The sequence below is a fragment of the Hordeum vulgare genome, chromosome 1H (genome assembly GCF_904849725.1).
Source record: "Hordeum vulgare subsp. vulgare chromosome 1H, MorexV3_pseudomolecules_assembly, whole genome shotgun sequence".
Classification (NCBI taxonomy): domain Eukaryota; kingdom Viridiplantae; phylum Streptophyta; class Magnoliopsida; order Poales; family Poaceae; genus Hordeum; species Hordeum vulgare.
This window is the reverse complement of record NC_058518.1, coordinates 182,197,410-182,215,794: the sequence shown is the minus strand read 5'-3', so window position 1 is coordinate 182,215,794 and position 18,385 is coordinate 182,197,410.

Below are 18,385 nucleotides of genomic sequence, written 5' to 3'. Positions count from 1 at the left end.
TTCACAGAATTGGACGCAATAAGTTGTGATTTTTTGCTTGGAATTATAAGTAATTATGAAGCAAAGACCAACCGTACGGGGTGTCCATGTGGACCATGAGGTAACAGGGCGCGACCACCCCCTAGGTTGTGTCCTCTTGTGTGGTGGGGCCCACGATGCCCTTCTGACCCTATTTCTTATACTATAAATTCACATATCCAGAGAAAAATCAGAAGAAAAAAATTCATCACGATCTACGAGACCGAGCCACCGCCACCTGATGGTCTTCCTTCGGAGGCTGATCTGGAGTGTGTTTTGGGCTCCGTAGAGGGGGATTCGTCGCCGTCGTCATCACCAAGCCTTCTCCATCAACAATTCCATGATGCTCACCTCCGGGAGTGCGTAATTCCTTTGTAGGCTCGCTGGTCGGTGAGGGGTTTGGATGAGATTGATAATTTAATCAAGTTAAGTTGATAGGGCCTGATCCCTAGTATCCATTATGTTCTGAGATTGATGTTGCTATGGCTTTGCTTTGCTCAATGCTTGTCACTAGGGACTGAGTGCTATGATTTTAGACCTAAAATTATTATGTTCTCTCTCAATATGAAAAGTTTTTAGATCCTATCTTGCAAGTTGAATGCACCTATTACGTGTCTTGATACGCATTTCCCAAGGTGACAATAATTGGGTTTCTTTTCGGTGATTGTCGTAGTTTGGGGAGTTCATGTATCCACCGCGTGTTAATGCTTTGTTTCAGTTCTCTATTAAAAGGAGGGCTTAATATCCCTTAGTTTCCAATAGGACCCCATTGCTAAGGGAGGGTAGGAGAAAACATGTCATGCAAGTTCTTATCACAAGCACGTATAAATATATATGGAATACATGCCTACATTACATTGGCGAATTGGAGCTAGTTCTGGGTCGCTCTAGCGTGTAACTATTACATGATTGATGTCATCCATATCTTTACATCACTACACCATGGCCTACGCTTTACATATACTGAATCTTGCTAAGTTACTATCGTTGCTATCACTGTCACTACTATTACTATTGTTGTTGTCACTATCACTACTCCCGCAAAGTCGATGCTATCATTGTTACTGCTACTACTATTATTTTCCATGATACTAAAGCTTTGCTGCAGAGAGATATCCCAGAGGCGGTTGAAATGACAACTCAACTATCAAGGTCGATAAATATTCTTTGTCTCCCCTTCGGTCGAATCAATAAGTAGGGTGAAATACTACTTGTGAAGACTGTCGCTTTCCCCTATACTTGTGGGTTATCAGATAGCTATCTACCATACATCTAGAGTATTAAGTAAAACATGGTAATGGTTTGAAAAAATGAGATGATGTAGTCAAAGATAACTCAATCGGTATGAATTAACCCCACTATTTTATCCTTTGTGGAAACAATTCAAAGACGTGTCCTTGTCACTTTATGTCACTTGGATATAGGACTCTGTGAGATTGAAGCCACTAGAATGCACCCCTCTCACTGAAGAAATGTCAATGTAGTTGGCCAAATTATTTCAACAGATTATAGAAATTTATGAAGCTATAATAATCATGCAAATAAGAATCATAATAGAATTCATAGAAGACTCAAATCATTATCATCAATAATATGAACATAACCCTACAATTCATCGGATCCCAACATACGCATCGCACAAAAGAATTACATCACATAGAGCAAAGCGAAGATCCGATGATCATTGTATTGAATATCAAGTGAGGGAGGTAAAGCCATCTAGGTACTAACTACGAATCTGTATGTATGTGGTAAACTACTCTCACATCACAATGGGTAGCAAGGTTGATATAGAGGTCCTCCGTGATGGACCCCCTCCCCCCTCCCCCGACAGGGCACCTAAACATTGCTCTAGATGGGAACACAATGGAATGGAGACTTGCAGCGGCGGAAAAAGGGTTTCTGGTGGCTCCCGTGGGGTTGTGGGATATTTGTGAAATTATAGGACAAAGAGGGATGTCAGGAGGCGCGAGGGGGGCACCACACATCAGGGCGTGGCCACCCCCCTGGGCGTGCCCTGATATGTGGTGGCTCCCTGTGTGGCCTCTCGTCTCCTCCCAAAGCTTATAGGTCTTATTTTGGTCCAAAAAATCATAACAAAGTTTTGGGGCAATTGGAATTTAATTAGTATATAAACAACAACTGGCACTGGACACTATGTTAATATGTTAGTGCTCAAAAAATAATATTAATTAGTATATAAAAACGCTAAAATCATCCTTTATTGATAATATTATAGCATGGAACAATAAAAAATTATAGATACATTTGAGAGGTATCAATCCTCTCATATCCGAGTTTTACCTAAGTCCCAAAAACTTCATCCACACAGAACTTGAAAAAAACTTGTGAGATAGGTTAGTGCACATAAGAATAAATCAACGCTTCATGTACTTCCAAGACAAGTTGCATAATTATTGTCCAACATTAGGTATTGTATAATATCATTTTCACAATTTATATCTACCAATGTAAGCCATGTAAACTCTAGGATAAGTATACAACAAATCTATGAAAACAATCTGTCCAAACAGAATAATATGTAGTAATAAATTTAAAGAGTGTACTTATGTATATTCCAAAATTCCGAAAATTTAGTACAAGCTAAATAATTTGTATTGCAACACTTTGTAGAAATTTCAGAAACTTTCCACATTCTAGTAGAATCTCATAATTCAAATACTGCAACAAAAGTTTCTGTCTTTATACAACACACTACCAAGCTTTCTAAAGGCAATTCTTCGAACTTTTTATAGGAAACAAGATTATATATAACACAAATAAAATACTAACAAAATAAAATGACACTCCAAGCAAAGCCCATATTATGTGACGAATAATAATTTAGTTCCATCTAAGATATACTGAAAGTGATGAAGACGAAAGAGGGGATTCCTTTTGGTGCATCCCCAAGCTTTTTGGATCTCTCTCTGTTTTCTCTCCATATTGGTTTTTATTTGATACACAGAGTTGCGGTGGCAGAGCGGGGAGTATAGGTTAATTTATGTTGGTTTCTATATATATATATTTTGGCGCTCGAATCACGCAAAATGGAGTTACGAGGCCCACAAGCTATCAGGGCCCTTTGACCCCACCCCCATGGCCATGGCTTGAGAGCTTGTGAGCGCCTGGTAGCCCCACTCCGGTGGTTCTTTGCTCCAATATTGCTCATATTACCCATTCTAAGAACTTTCATGTTTTGCACAAAAAACAACTCCACATTAAGTGTGCTGAAAACATCATCAATCTGGGTTATTTCTAATTAAATCCTATAAAGTGCATCAAAAAATATAAAATTATTGTGTACATGGGTAAATATAGTGTGGATACCTTATAAATTATCAATATGTTGGAGGCATATTAGTCGGCGATAACTACGCGTGACACCGCTATGGACAAGCGCAAACAAAGAACAATCTAAACACGGTAAATGCTTCATAATGATGCATGATCATGACAAGTTGATGTGGTGATGAATCTACCAAATGCAACTGGTCACAAGTTAAATGGAGGTCATTTGAACAATACGGATCAATTCCAACTCCATTTATAAGCATTTAAATGAGTTTAATGAAACTGACCTAAATAGTATGTATAAGTTGGTCAAACATGCATGAAATGATACAAACGGAATTATTGGATTTTTATAACAATTTTTCATATATAATTTATTTTAATATGAGTTATGTATTAATTTCTATGAATTTTTTGGGTTTCAAACAATTTCAGGAATTTTCACATTTACCTCTAAATAAGAAATCCAATAAATGATTTTAGTGCTCCATGAGCATGTCAAGCGGGTTCTTCTAGATCAAACATTAGGTATGGGTCCACATGTTAGTGGCAGCATGTTAAATATTATTTAATGAAACTAAACTGAGATTATCATGGTGCTTGGGTCCACCTGTCATTGACCCAGGGGGATTAGTGCCTAACTAAGCTCCGGACGAGAGGGCCCACCTACCACTGGTTCAGGACGGCAAGGTAGATGTCGGCGACCACGGGACGCGATGGGGTCTGTTCTAGAGGTCTTTGAAACCACGGAGGAGGGAATTGGGGTGAGGCCCTCTATCGCACACATCTAGTAGGCCAATTGGGAGCTTACGGGGCGATCGGAGTATTGGAAATATGCCCTAGAGGCAATAATAAAGTTGTTATTATTATATTTCTAGTTCATGATAATTGTCCATTATTCATCCTATAATCGTATTAACCAGAAACCGTAATACATGTGTGAATATATAGATCACAATGTGTCCCTAGTGAGCCTATAGTTGGCTAGCTCGTTGATCAATAGATGATCATGGTTTCTTGATCATGGACATTGGATGCCATTGACAACGGGATCACATCATTGCTGAATGATGTGATGGACAAGACCCAATCCTAAGCATACCACTAGATCGTGGTGTTCGTCTACTAAAGCTTTTCTAATGTCAAGTATCATTTCGTTATACCGTGAGATTGTGCAACTCCCAGATACCGTAGGAGTGCTTTGGGTGTACCAAACGTCACAACGTAACTAGGTGATTATAAAGGTGCACTACGGGTATCTCCGAAAGTGTGTGTTTAGTTGTACGAATCGAGATTGGGATTTGTCACGCCGTGTGACGGAGAGGTATGTCTGGGCCCACTCGGTAATACATAATCATATTGAACTCAATGTGACTAAGGGGTTAGCCACGGATGATGTTTTATGAAACGAGTAAAGAGACTTGCCGGTAACGAGATTGAACAAGGTATAGGGATACCGACAATCGAATCTCGGGCAAGTATCATACCGATAGACAAAGGGAATTGCATACGGGATTGATTGAATCCTTGACATGGTGGTTCATCCGATGGGATCATAGTGGAACATGTGGGAACCAACATGGATATCCAGACCCCACTATTGGTTATTGGCCGGAGAGATGTCTCGGTCATGTCAGCATGTCTCCTGAACCCGTAGGGTCTACACACCCAAGGTTCGATGCACCAGGGTTATAGGGAAATAGTGTACGTGGTTACCGAAGGTTGTTTGGAGTCCCGGATGAGATCCCGGATGTCACGAGGAGCTCTGAAATGGTCCAGAGGTAAAGATTGATATATAGGATGTGAGGTTTCACACACGAGAAGGGTTCCGGGGGTCCACCGGGAGGGGCCACTAGCCCCAAAAGGCTTCATGGGCCAAAAGGTGGAAGGGGACCAGCTCAAAGTGGGCTGGTTCACTCTCCCCTCTCAGCCCAAGGTGCAAGGGGAGGTGGAGGGGGCAAACCCTAGGCGTAGAGGGGGCCAAGGCCCACCTAGGGCACCGCCCTCCTCTCCACCTTGGCAGGCGGCCCTCCCTGGCCATCTAGGGCTGCCGCAACCCATAGGGAGGGATCCCTAGGGGTGCGCAAACTCTCTACCTCCATCCTATAAATACCGAAGGTTTGGGACTGATCTGAGACATGAAAACTCTCTCTCTCGGCACAACCCTTCCTCTCTCTCTCCTCGTCCTCCGCATAGCTTAGCGAAGCTCTGCCGGAGAACCACGTAGCTCCACCGCCACAATGCAGTCGTGCTCTCGGAGCTCTGTCTCTCAGCCTTTCCTTCCTCCTTGCTGGTTCAAGGTGTTGGAGACGTCACCGGGTTGCACGTGTGTTGAACGCGGAGCTGCTGTAGTTCGGCACATAGATCGGAATCCACCGCGATCTGAATCGCTACAAGTATGACTCCATCAACCGCGTTCATAGCAATGCTTCCGCTTAGCGATCTTCAAAGGTATGAGTATGCTCTACAACCTCTCTCGTTGCTGGTTTCTCCATAGATAGATCCTTGTATGGCATAGGAATTTTTTTGAAATTACTACGATCCCAAATAGTGGCATCCGAGCCAAGGTTCTATGCGTAGATTCTATGCACGAGTAGAACACAAAAGTTGTGGGCGCTGATTTTTCAACTTACTTGCCGTTAGTAGTCTTATCTTTTTCGGCGTTATTGTGGGATGAAGTGGCCCGGACCGACCTTACACGTACGCTTACGTGAGACTGGTTCTACCGACAGACATGCACTTGGTGCATAAGGTGGCTAGCGGGTGTTTGTCTCTCCCACTTTAGTCGAATTGGATTCGATGAAAAGGGTCCTTATGAAGGGTAAATAGCATTGGCATATCAACATTGTGGATGTCACGTAGGTGAGAAACGTTCTTGCTAGAAACCCTAACCAGCCACTTAAAACTTGCAACAACAATTAGAGGACGTATAAGTTGTTTTTGCAGGGTATGCTATGTGATGTGATATGGCCAAAAGGATGTGATGTTACATATGTGATGAATGAGATTGATCATGTGCTTGTAATAGGATTCACGACTTGCATGTCAATGAGTATGACACCCGGCAGGAGCCATAGGAGTTGTCATAATTTATTGTATGAGATGCAACGCCATCTTGATTACTTTACTTTATCGCTAACGATTAGCTATAGTAGTAGAAGTAATAGTTGGCATGAAGACTCCATGGAGACACAAGGATGGAGATCATGATGATGGATATCATGGTGTCATGTCGGTGACGATGATGATCATGGTGCCCCGAAGATGATGATCAAAGGAGCAAGATGATATTGGCCATATCATGTCACTATATGATTGCATGTGATGTTTCTCATGTTTTACATATTATTGCTTAGAACGACGGTATCAAATATAAGATGATCCCTCATCAAAAATCTCGAGATAAGTATTCGCCTAAGTGTGCACCATTGCGAAGGTTCGTTGTCTCGAAGCACCATGTGATGATCGGGTGTGATAGATTCTAACGTTCGCATACAATGGGTGTAAGCCAGTTTACACACGCAAAACAATTAGGTTGACTCATCGAGCCTAGCATGTACAGACATGGCCTCGAATACGGGAGACCGAAAGGTCGAACATGAGTTGTATGGTTGATACGATCAACATGGAGATGCTTACCTTTGATGACTAGTCCGTCTCACGTGATGATCGGGCACGGGCTAGTCGACGTGGATCATGTAACACTTGGATGACTAGAGAGATGTCGATCTAAGTGGGAGTTCATTATTAATTTGATTAGATGAACTTAATTATCATGAACTTAGTCTAAAATTGTCTTTACAGATATTGTAGATCCAATGGCCAACGCAAATGTCTCATTCAACTTCAACGCGTTCCTAGACAAAACCAAGCTGAAAGACGATGGTAGCAATTATGCAGATTGGGCTCGTAACTTCAAGTTCATCCTCATGGCTTCCAAGACGGCATATGTCCTTGATGCACCGCTAGGTGATCCTGCTGTTCCCGCGGCAGACCAAGATGCTAAAAACGCCTGGCAGTCGCGGAGTGATGACTACTCTCTCGTTCAGTGCGGCATGCTTTACAGTTTAGAACCGAGGCTCCAAAGGCGTTTTGAGAAACATGGAGCATATGAGATGTTCGACGAGCTAAAACTTGTTTTTCTAGCTTATGGCCGGGTCGAGAGATATGAAGTCTCCAAAAATTTCTTTAGCTGTAAGATGGAGGAGAATACTTCTGTCAGTGTACACATACTCACAATGTCTGGGTTGCACAACCTCTTGACTCAGCTGGGAGTTGAACTTCCGGATGATGCGATCATTCATAGAATCCTCCAGTCGCTTCCACCTAGCTACAAAGGCTTTGTGATGAATTACAACATGCAAGGGATGGAAAAGACTATTCCCGAGTTGTATTCAATGCTGAAATCTGTGGAGGTAGAAATCAAGAAAGAGCATCAAGTGTTGATGGTGAATAAGACCAAAAGCTTCAAGAAAGACGGCAAAATTGTTGCCGCGCCCGGCAAACCAGTTGCCGGGAAGAAGTCAAAGAAAGGACCTAAGCCTGAGACTCAGTGCTACTACTGCAAGGGAACCGATCACTGGAAGCGGAATTGCCCCAAGTACATAGCGGACAAGAAGGCCGGCAACGTCAAAGGTATATATGATATACTTGTTATTGATGTGTACACTACCAGCACTCGTAGTAGCTTCTGTGTATTTGATACCGGTGTTGTTGCTCACATTTGCAACTCTAAGCAGGAACTACGGAACAAGCGCAGGCTGGCTAAGGACGAGGTGACGATGCGTGTCCGGAATGGTTCCAAGGTCGATGTGATCGCCGTCGACACGCTAACTCTACATCTACCTTCGGGGTTAGTTATAAACCTTAATAATTGTTATTTAGTACCAGCTTTGAGCATGAACATTGTATCGGGATCTCGCTTGATGCAAGATGGCTACTCATTTAAATCTGATAATAATGGTTGTTCTATTTATATGAGTGGAATGTTTTATGGTCATGCCCCGCTGGTTAATTGTTTATTCCTGATGAATCTTGGTCGTGATGTTACACATATTCGTAGTGTGAGTACCAAAAGATGTAAGGTTGATGATGATAGTCCCACATACTTGTGGCACTGCCGCCTTGGTCATATCGTCGTAAAGCGCATGAAGAAACTCCATATAGATGGACTGTTGGAGTCACTTTATTTTGAATCATTTGACATGTGCGAACCGTGCCTCATGGGCAAGATGACCAAGACACCGTTCCCCGGAACAATGGAGCGAGCAACTAACTTCTTGGAAATAATACATATCGATGTATGCGGTCCAATGAGCATTGAAGCTCGCGGTGGATATCGTTATGTTCTCCCCTCACTGATGATTTAAGTAGCTATGGATATGTCTACTTAATGAAACACAAGTCTGAAACCTTTGAAAAGTTCAAGGAATTTCAGAGTGAGGTGGAGAATCAACATGACAAGAAAATAAAGCTTCTACGATCTGATCGTGGAGGAAATAATTGAGTCATGAGTTTGGCACACACTTACGGAAATTTGGAATTGTTTCACAACTCACGCCGCCTAGCACACCGCAGCGTAACGGTGTGTTTGAACGTTGTAATCACACTTTATTGGATATGGTGCGATCTATGATGTCTCTTTCCGATTTACCTCTATCATTTTGGGGATATGCATTGGAAACTGCCGCATTCATTTTAAATAGGGCACCATCTAAATCTGTTGAGACGACACCTTGTGAATTTTGGTTTGGCAAGAAACCTAAGCTGTCGTTTCTTAAAGTCCGGGGTTGCGATGCTTACGTGAAGAAACTTCAACCAGAGAAGCTCAAACCATAAGCAGAAAAATGCGTCTTCATAGGATACCCTAAGGAAACTATTGGGTACACCTTCTATCTTAGATCTGACGACAAGATCTTTGTTGCTAGGAACGGATCCTTTCTAGAGAAAGAGTTTCTCTCGAAAGAAGTAAGTGGCAGGAAAATAAAACTTGATGAGGTAATTGTACCTCCTCTCGAACCGGAGAGTAGCGTAGCGCAAGAAATTGTTTCTGAGGCACGTGCACCAGCTAGAGATGAAGTTAATGATGATGATCATGACACTTCAGATCAAGTTGCTATTGAACCTCGAAGGCCAACAAGGGTACGTTCCGCACCAGAATGGTATGGCAACCCTGTCATGGAAATCATGTTGTTAGACAACAGTGAACCTTCGAACTATGAAGAAGCGATGGCGGGCCCGGATTCCAAAAAATAGCTTGAGGCCATGAAATCCGAGATAGGATCCATGTATGAGAACAAAGTATGGACTTTGGTGGACTTGCATGATGATCGGGAAGCCATAGAAAATAAATGGATCTTCAAGAAGAAGACTGACGCGTATGGTAATGTGACCAGCTATAAAGCTCGACTTGTTGCTAAGGGTTATCGGCAAGTTCAAGGGATTGACTACGATGAGACCTTCTCACCCTTAGCGATGCTGAAGTAGGTCCGAATCATGTTAGCAATTGCAGCATTCTATGATTATGAAATTTGGCAAATGGACGTCAAAACAACATTCTTGAACGACTTTCTTAAAGAAGAATCGTATATGATATGGACGGCAGGTTTTGTCGATCCTAGCAATGCTAACAAAGTATGCAAGCTCCAACGCTCCATCTATGGGCTGATGCAAGCATCTCGGAGTTGGAACATTCGCTTTATTGAGGTGATCAAAGCGTTTGGGTTATATAGACTTATGGAGAAGCCAGTATTTACAAGAAAGTGAGTGGGAGCTCTGTGGTATTTCTCATATTATATGTGGATGACATATTATTGATGGGAAACGATATAGAACTATTGGAAAGCATCAAGGCCTGTTTGAATAAGAGTTTTTCAATGAAGGACCTTGGAGAAGCTGCTTACATATTAGGCATCTATGTCCATAGAGATAGATCGAGACGCCTCATAGGTCTTTCACAAAGCACATACCTTGACAAGATATTGAAGAAGTTCAATATGGAGAAGGCTAAGAATGGGTTCTTGTCGATATTGCAAGGTGTGAGGTTGAGTGCGAATCAACGACCGACCATAGGGGAAGATAGATAAAAGATGAGTACCGTCCCCTATGCTTCAACCATAGGCTCTATCATGTATGCCATGCTGTGTACCAGACCTGATGTGAACCTTGCCATAAGTTTGGTAGGGAGGTACCAGAGTGATCCAGGTGTGGATCACTAGACAACATTCAAGAATATCCTAAAATACCTGAAAAGGACTAAAGATATGTTTCTCGTCTATGGAGGTGCCGAAGAGCTCGTCGTAAAGGGTTACGTCAATGCTAGCTTCGACACAGATCCGGATGACTCCAAGTCACAAACCAGATACGTGTACATTTTGAATAATGGGGCACTTAGCTGGTGCAGTTGCAAGCAAAGCATTGTGGAGGCATCTACATGTGAAGCGGAGTACATAGCTGCTTCGGAAGAAACATAGGAAGGAGTCTGGATGAAGGAGTTCATCACCGACCTAGGAGTGATTCCAAGTGCGTCCGGCCCGATGACTCTGTTCTGTGACAACACTGGAGCTATTGCTATTGCAAAGGAGCCCAGGTTTCACAAGAAGACCAAGCACATCAAGCGCCACTCCAACTCCATTCGTGGATACATCCAGGATGGAGATATAGATATTTGTAAAGTACATATGGATCTGAATGTCGTAGACCCTTTGACTAAACCTCTTCCACGGGCAAAGCATGATCAACACCAGAACTCTACGGGTGTTCGATTCATCACAATGTAATTAGATTATTGACTCTAGTGCAAGTGGTTGACTATTGGAAATATGCCCTAGAGGCAATAATAAATTTGTTATTATTATATTTCCACTTCATGATAATTATCTATTATTCATGCTATAATTGTATTAACCAGAAACTGTAATGCATGTGTGAATATATAGATCACAATATGTCCCTAGTGAGCCTCTAGTTGGCTAGCTCGTTGATCAATAGATGATCATGGTTTCTTGATCATGGACATTGGATGTCATTGATAACGAGATCACATCATTGGTGAATGATGTGATGGACAAGACCCAATCCTAAGCATAGCACTAGATCGTGTTGTTCGTCTGCTAAAGCTTTTCTAATGTCAAGTATCATTTCCTTAGACCATGAGATTGCGCAAGTCCCGGATACCGTAGGAGTGCTTTGGGTGTACCAAACGTCACAACGTAACTGGGTGATTATAAAGGTGCACTACGGGTATCTCCGAAAGTGTGTGTTGAGTTGTACCAATCGAGGCCGGGATTTGTCACTCCATGTGACGAAGAGGTATCTCCGGGCCCACTCGGTAATCCATGACCATATTGAGCTTAGTGTGACTAAGGGGTTATCCACGGGATGATGTGTTACGGAACGAGTAAAGAGACTTGCGGGTAACGAGATTGAACAAGGTATAGAGATACCGACGATCGAATCTCGAGAAAGTATCATATCGATAGACAAAGGGAATTGCATACGGGATTGATTGAATCCTTGACATCGTGGTTCATCCTATGGGATCATCGTGGAACATGTGGGCACCAACATGGATATCCAGACACCGCTGTTGGTTATTGTCCAGAGAGATGTCTCGGTCATGTCTGCATGTCTCCCGAACCCGTAGGGTCTACACACTTAAGGTTCGACGACGCCAGGGTTATAGGGAAATAGTGTACATGGTTACCGAAGGTGGTTCGGAGTCCCGGATGAGATCCCGAACGTCACGAGGAGCTACCGAATGGTCCATAGGTAAATATTGATATATAGGATGTGAGGTTTCGGACACCGGAAGTGTTTCAGGCGTCATCGGTAACGTAGTGGGACCACCGTAAGGGTTCTGGGGTCCACCGGGAGGGGCCACCAGGCCCAAGAGGCTTCATGGGCCAAAAGGTGGAAGGCGACTAGCCCAAAGTGGGCTGGTGCACCCTCCCCTCCTAGCCCAAGGCGCAAGGTGAGGTGGAGGGGGCAAACCCTAGGCGCAGAGGGGACCAAGGCCCACCTAGGGTGCCGCCCTCCTCTCCACCTTGGCCGCCGGCCCTACCTGGCCACCTAGGGCTGGTGCCATCCCGAGGGAGGGAACCCTAGGGGTGCGCACCCTCTCTCCCTCCCTCCTATAAATACCCAAGGTTTGGGGCTGATTTCAGACACGAAAACTCTCTCTCTCTCTCTCTCGGCGCAACGTTCCTCTCTCTCTCCTCGTCCTCCGCATAGCTTAGCGAAGCTATGCGGGAGAACCACGTAGCTCCATCGGAACCACGCCGTCGTGCTATCTCAGCTCTCTCCCTCAACCTCTCCTTCTTCCATGCTGGTTCAAGGTGTTGGAGACGTCACCGGGATGCACGTGTGTTGAACGTGGAGGTGCCATAGTTCGGCACATAGATCGGAATCCACCGTGATCTGAATCACTGCGAGTAGGACTCCATCAACAACGTTCATAGCAACGCTTCTGCTTAGCGATCTTCAAAGGTATGAGGATGCTCTACAACCTCTCTCGTTGCTGGTTTCTCCATAGATAGATCCTTGTATGGCGTAGGAGTTTTTTTGAAATTACTACGATCCCCAACACGGATTTGCGCGTCAGCGATGTGCTATGTGGCTGCATGAGCTTCATCCAAGGAAGGACTAGCAGTTGGAGGAAGAGAATGGAATTGGGAAAATGAGATAGTGGCTCACGGTGGTTTCGAAGGGGGTGATGGAGAGGTCGGGGGAGATCTTTAGTCAGTGATTCCGACAATGTCATCCGGCGGCCGAGGTGGGGAAGACGATGACACGGGCGATGCAAGAGGGCGTCCGGACTTCATAAGAAACTCGTCCCGAGATTCTGAACTCATCTGGAAGAGGGTGGGGTACTCCAGTCAAAGACAATCTTCTCGCTCCCAAGTTGGTTCATCCTCAAAATGGTGAGAGAACTGAACCTTGAGAAACTTGATGTTATGGCTCGTGTGTTACGCTCGCCTTCATGGATAATACGAACGTGGTATTCATGATATGAAATATCATCTTGGAGATCAAGTGTATAGTGCTCTACTTCACGGATGGGGTCCTTGAAGAAACGCTTGAGTTGAGAACCGTGGAAGACATCATGAACTCTTGAAAGTTTCAAGCGTAGTTACAAATAGTTGGCAGGCTCTCCTCATTTACCAAGAATGCGAAAAGGACCGACGTAACAAGGAGCCAATTTTCCTTTAATACTGAAGCGATGGGAACCCTTCAAAGGTGTAACTCAAAGATAAGCTTTCTCGTCTACTTCACAACTTACATACTTATGATGGCGATCATATTGGCTCTTTTCGCGAGACTATGCAGTCTTCAAATTTTCACGAATGATTCGAACTTCTCATCTGCCTCCTAAATCATATCTAACCCAAAGAATTTTCTTACACCAAGTTCTTGCCGGCTTAGCGGTGTTTGACATCTTTGTCCATACTAAACTTTGTAAGGAGCTTTGCTCAGACTAGATTAGAAGATGTTGTTTTAAGAAAATTTGGCGAAAGGAAGACGTTTCTCCCAATCCATTCTAAATGAAATAATACATGCTTTCAACATATCTTCGAGAGTTTGATTGACTATTTCTACATGACGACTTGCCTCAGGGTGATAAGCGGTGCTAAAGGAGAGATGGGTTCCCATAGCATTCTGGAAACTTTCCATGGTCTGAATTGATCTCTAGAGGAACACCATGAAGAGAGATTATTCGAGAAACATAAAAACATGCCAAATGACCAGCAACTATACTTTATCGAACGGGAAGGAAATGAGAACCTTTGGAAAGGTGATCAATGACCACAAAGATGGCATTGTTCCCTTTCTTAGTCTTTAGAAAGCCGGTGATGAAATCCATACTGATCTTATCCCATTTCCACTCGGGAATAGCCAAGGGCTGAAGAGTGCCAGCAGTCCTTTGATGCTCTACTTTAACACGATGAAAAATGGCACCGTTAGTAATAAATTGAGAAATTTCCCTCTTCATCCTGGTCCACCAGAACATCTGGCATAGGTTGTGATACATTTTAGTACTACCGGTATAAATCATGAGGGGAGATTTCATGAGATTTTTTAAGGATCATCTCTCGTAGTTGTTGCTTCTTGGGAACCACCAATAGGTTATCAAGGAAAACAACACCTTGATCATCTAAACAGAAATGTCCAGTAATTCTTTCGGCAAGATTGCTCTTGATATAGGAGATGCTCGTATCATGCTTTTATCCTTCTATGATTCGGTACTCAAATGTTTTTTATCCACCATGGTAGAAACAAATCCTCGTGGAACAATGTGAAAATTAAGCTTACGTTTCCTCATGGAGAAGTGGTTGACTTTGTAGCAACATGAAGTTGTTACAATAGGGTTTACTACTTAGTGCATCAGCCATGATATTCGCTTTTCATGGGGCGTAATATATTCCTAAGGCATAGTTCGAAATCAACTCAACCCAATGTATTCGCCCCAGATTCAAATCCAGTTGGGTGAAGATATACTTGAGACTCTGGTGATCAGTGTAGATCTCGCAATGGTTACATAGAAGGTAATGATGCCAAGTGATAAGTTAATGAACTACAACATCAAGTTCCAGATCATGTGTTAGATAATTCTCTTCATGTGGATGCAACTACTGAAAGAGTAGGCAATAACATGACGATCTTGTATAGGAATTTGACATTGTCCTTGTTGCGAGGCACCATAGTAGATAATAAAGTCCTTATGGAAATAAGGGGGCCCATGTACAGGGTTAGTAGTCAGCCATATTTTCAACTCCTGAAAACTTTTCTAACACTATGGGGTCCACTCAAACTTCTTATCTTTCTTGAGGAGTTCAGTAGAGGTTTGGCAACTTTGGAGAATTTCTCAACGAAGCGGCAGAAATAGCTTGCTAGGCCAAGGAAATACCTATCTTGCTTCAGTGATTCAGGTGGATTCCAATCAATAATGGCATGAACTCTCTTGCGATTGATAAAAATACCATTAATAAAGATTATGTGTCCTAGATATGTCATTTATAGCAACCAGAATTTGCACTTAGATTACTCGGCGTAAAGGCTTTACTCTCGAACTTTCATCAATGCCATCCTAAGATGCTCAACATGTTTTTCTTAGTTTTTGAGTAAATGAGGATATCATCGAGGTAAACCATGAAAAGTTTATCCAATTACTCCATGAAGGTCGAATTCATTAAGCGCGAGAAGGTGGATGGGTATTAGTTAAACTAAAAAACACGATGGTGTACTCGTGTTCACCAGAACGAGTGACAAAGGCCGCCTTAGGAATTTCCACATTCCTGATTTTGATTTGAAGATAACATAATCTCAAATGCATCTTGGAAAAGACTGCACATCCATTGAGATGATCATACACATCATTGATCCTCGAGAGTAGATATTTCTTATTTATCATGACTAGATTAATGGGTCGATAATCTATAACCATCCGATATGTACCATCACTACAGGAATCCGCTTCTTTGCCATCTGCCATGGCACATGGCAAAAGGCTACTCCACGGACGGCAAAGGCCTTTGCTGTCCACCGGTAGTCGGCAAAACTTCTAAGGTTGCTTGCACCGGCAAAGGGCCTTCTTTGTCGTCTGCCTCTAGGTAGCGGGCAGCAAAGGCATTTGCCATCCGTCATCGATGGAAAGCGGACGACAAAGAGATTAGACGGCAGCCCACATGCACCAACTCCGTTAGGAGGCTAACGGAGTATATCCCGCCTGTCTTTGTGGCCACTTTTGCCGTCTGCCTTTTGTGGCAACCTTTGCCATTTGTCGGTGTGGCCACCTTTATCGTCTGCCGGCGTGACCACCTTGGTCGTCTGCCTTTGTGGCAACCTGTGCCGTCTGCCGGCATGGCCACCTTTGCCGTCTTCCAGGTGCCGCCTCAGGTGCCCCATATTTGCCGTCTATGTGGTGGCCTCCTTTGCCATCTGCCTGATTGCCCCTTTGCCGTCTGTCGCGGACGGCAAAGTTACCATATGGTCCAGCCGGTTGCCCCAAGTTGGCAGACGGGTGACACGGCACCTTTGCCATCCGTTGGCAGACGGGAAAGCCCTTTGTCGTCCGCTGGCACACGGTAGAACACAAACATTCCCATTGTTTTGTTTGCTTTTAGATATTTCCCTGTATTTTCAAAATGCACATATGATATATATATATTTCTAACACCCACATAAAGTTTCAAAATACACATATCATATAAGCAGCATATAGGCCATGTAACGCACATCATATAAAAGCAAGACACCAAATAGGCTAGTTTCCAGTACATACACATAGTTTCAATCATCAGACATACACATACTTATCTTATCTCCGTACATACACATAGTTTCACAATGTTTATCAATACAGATCGAAACATAAAGTAAACAGTAGCAGTGCATCAGTGTTGGCTGCCATGAATGTCATCTTCCATGAAGTGAATTAAATTTGCAAAATGAAAATAAGTAACTCAAAAGAAGAAGAAGAATAAAAATAGAAGAAGTTAAAAACTAGAAGAATAAGAAGAAGAACAAAACTAGAAGAAGAAGAAGGAGAAGAAGGAGAAGAAGGAGGCAAAGGAGAAGAAGGAGAAGAAGACTATAAGAAGAATGAGAAGAAGCAGGAGGAGAAGTATAAGGTGAAGATGATTACTTATGCTAACCAAGGTTCTTGTGCTATTTTTGACCAAACTAAGCTAATTATGTAATAATGAACTAAATAAGCTAATTATGTCATTTTGGAGTATAATTAGCTAAGTATGTCATTTTGAAGAATAAAACTAGAACAAGAAAAGGAGGAGGAGGAGGAGAAGACTAGAAGCAGGAGAAAAATAAGGAGAAGGAGAAGAAGAAGAAGGTGAAGAAGATTACTTATCTTATTTTGAGCATATTATGTCATTTTGGAGGTGGACACACTAAGTTATGAGGTAACCAAGGTTCTTCTCCTATTTTTGACCTAACTAAGCTAATTTGGTCATAAGTAAACTAAATAAGCTAATTATGTCATTTTAGAGGATAATTACCTAAGTATGTCATTTTGGAGAATAAAACTAGAAGAAGGAGCAGGAGAAGGAGAAGAAGGTGAAGATGATTAATTATCTTCTTTTCATATTATTATGTCACTTTGGAGGAAGATACACTAAGTTATGAGCTAACCAAGTTTGTTGTGATATTTTTGACCTAACTAAACTAATTATGTCATAAATGAACTAAATAAGCTAATTATGTCATTTTGGAGGATAGTTAGCTAAGTATGTCATTTTGGAGAATAAAACTAGAAGAAGGAGGAGGAGGAGAAGACTAGAAGGAGGAGAAAAAGAAGAAGAAGGAGAAGAAGAAGGTGAAGATGATTACTTATCTTGTTTTGAGCTTATTATGTCATTTTGGAGGAAGATACACTAAGCTATGAGCTAACCAAGGTTCTTGTGCTATTTTTGACCTAACTAAACTAATTATGTCATAAATGAACTAAATAACCTAATAGTGTCATTTTATACAATAATTAGCTTAGTATATCATTTTGGAGAATAAAACTAGAAGGAGGAGGAGGAGGAGGAGGAGGAGACTAGAAGAAGGAGGAGAAGAAGAAGAAGAAGGAGAAGAAGAAAGTGAAGATGATTACTTATCTTGTTTTGAGCTAATTATGTCATTTTGAAGTAAGATATGCTAAGGTATGAGATACCGAAGGTTCTTGTGCTATTTTTGACCTAACTAAGCTAATTATGTCATAAGTGAACTAAATAAGCCAATTATGTCATTTTGGAGGATAATTAGCTAAGTATGTCATTTTGGATAATAAAACTAGAAGAAGAAGAAGAAGGAGGAGGAGTAGAAGACTAGAAGAAGAAGGAGGAGAAGAAGAAGAAGGAGAAGAACAAGGTGAAGATGATTACTTATCTTATTTTGAGCTTATTATGTCATTTTGGAGGAAGATACGCTATGCTATAAGCTAACCAAGGTTCTTGTGCTATTTTCGAACTAAGTAACCTAATTATGTAAAAACAAACTAAATAAGATAATTATTGTTGGGGAACGTTGCATGGGAAACAAAAAGTTTCCTACGCACACGAAGACCTATCATGGT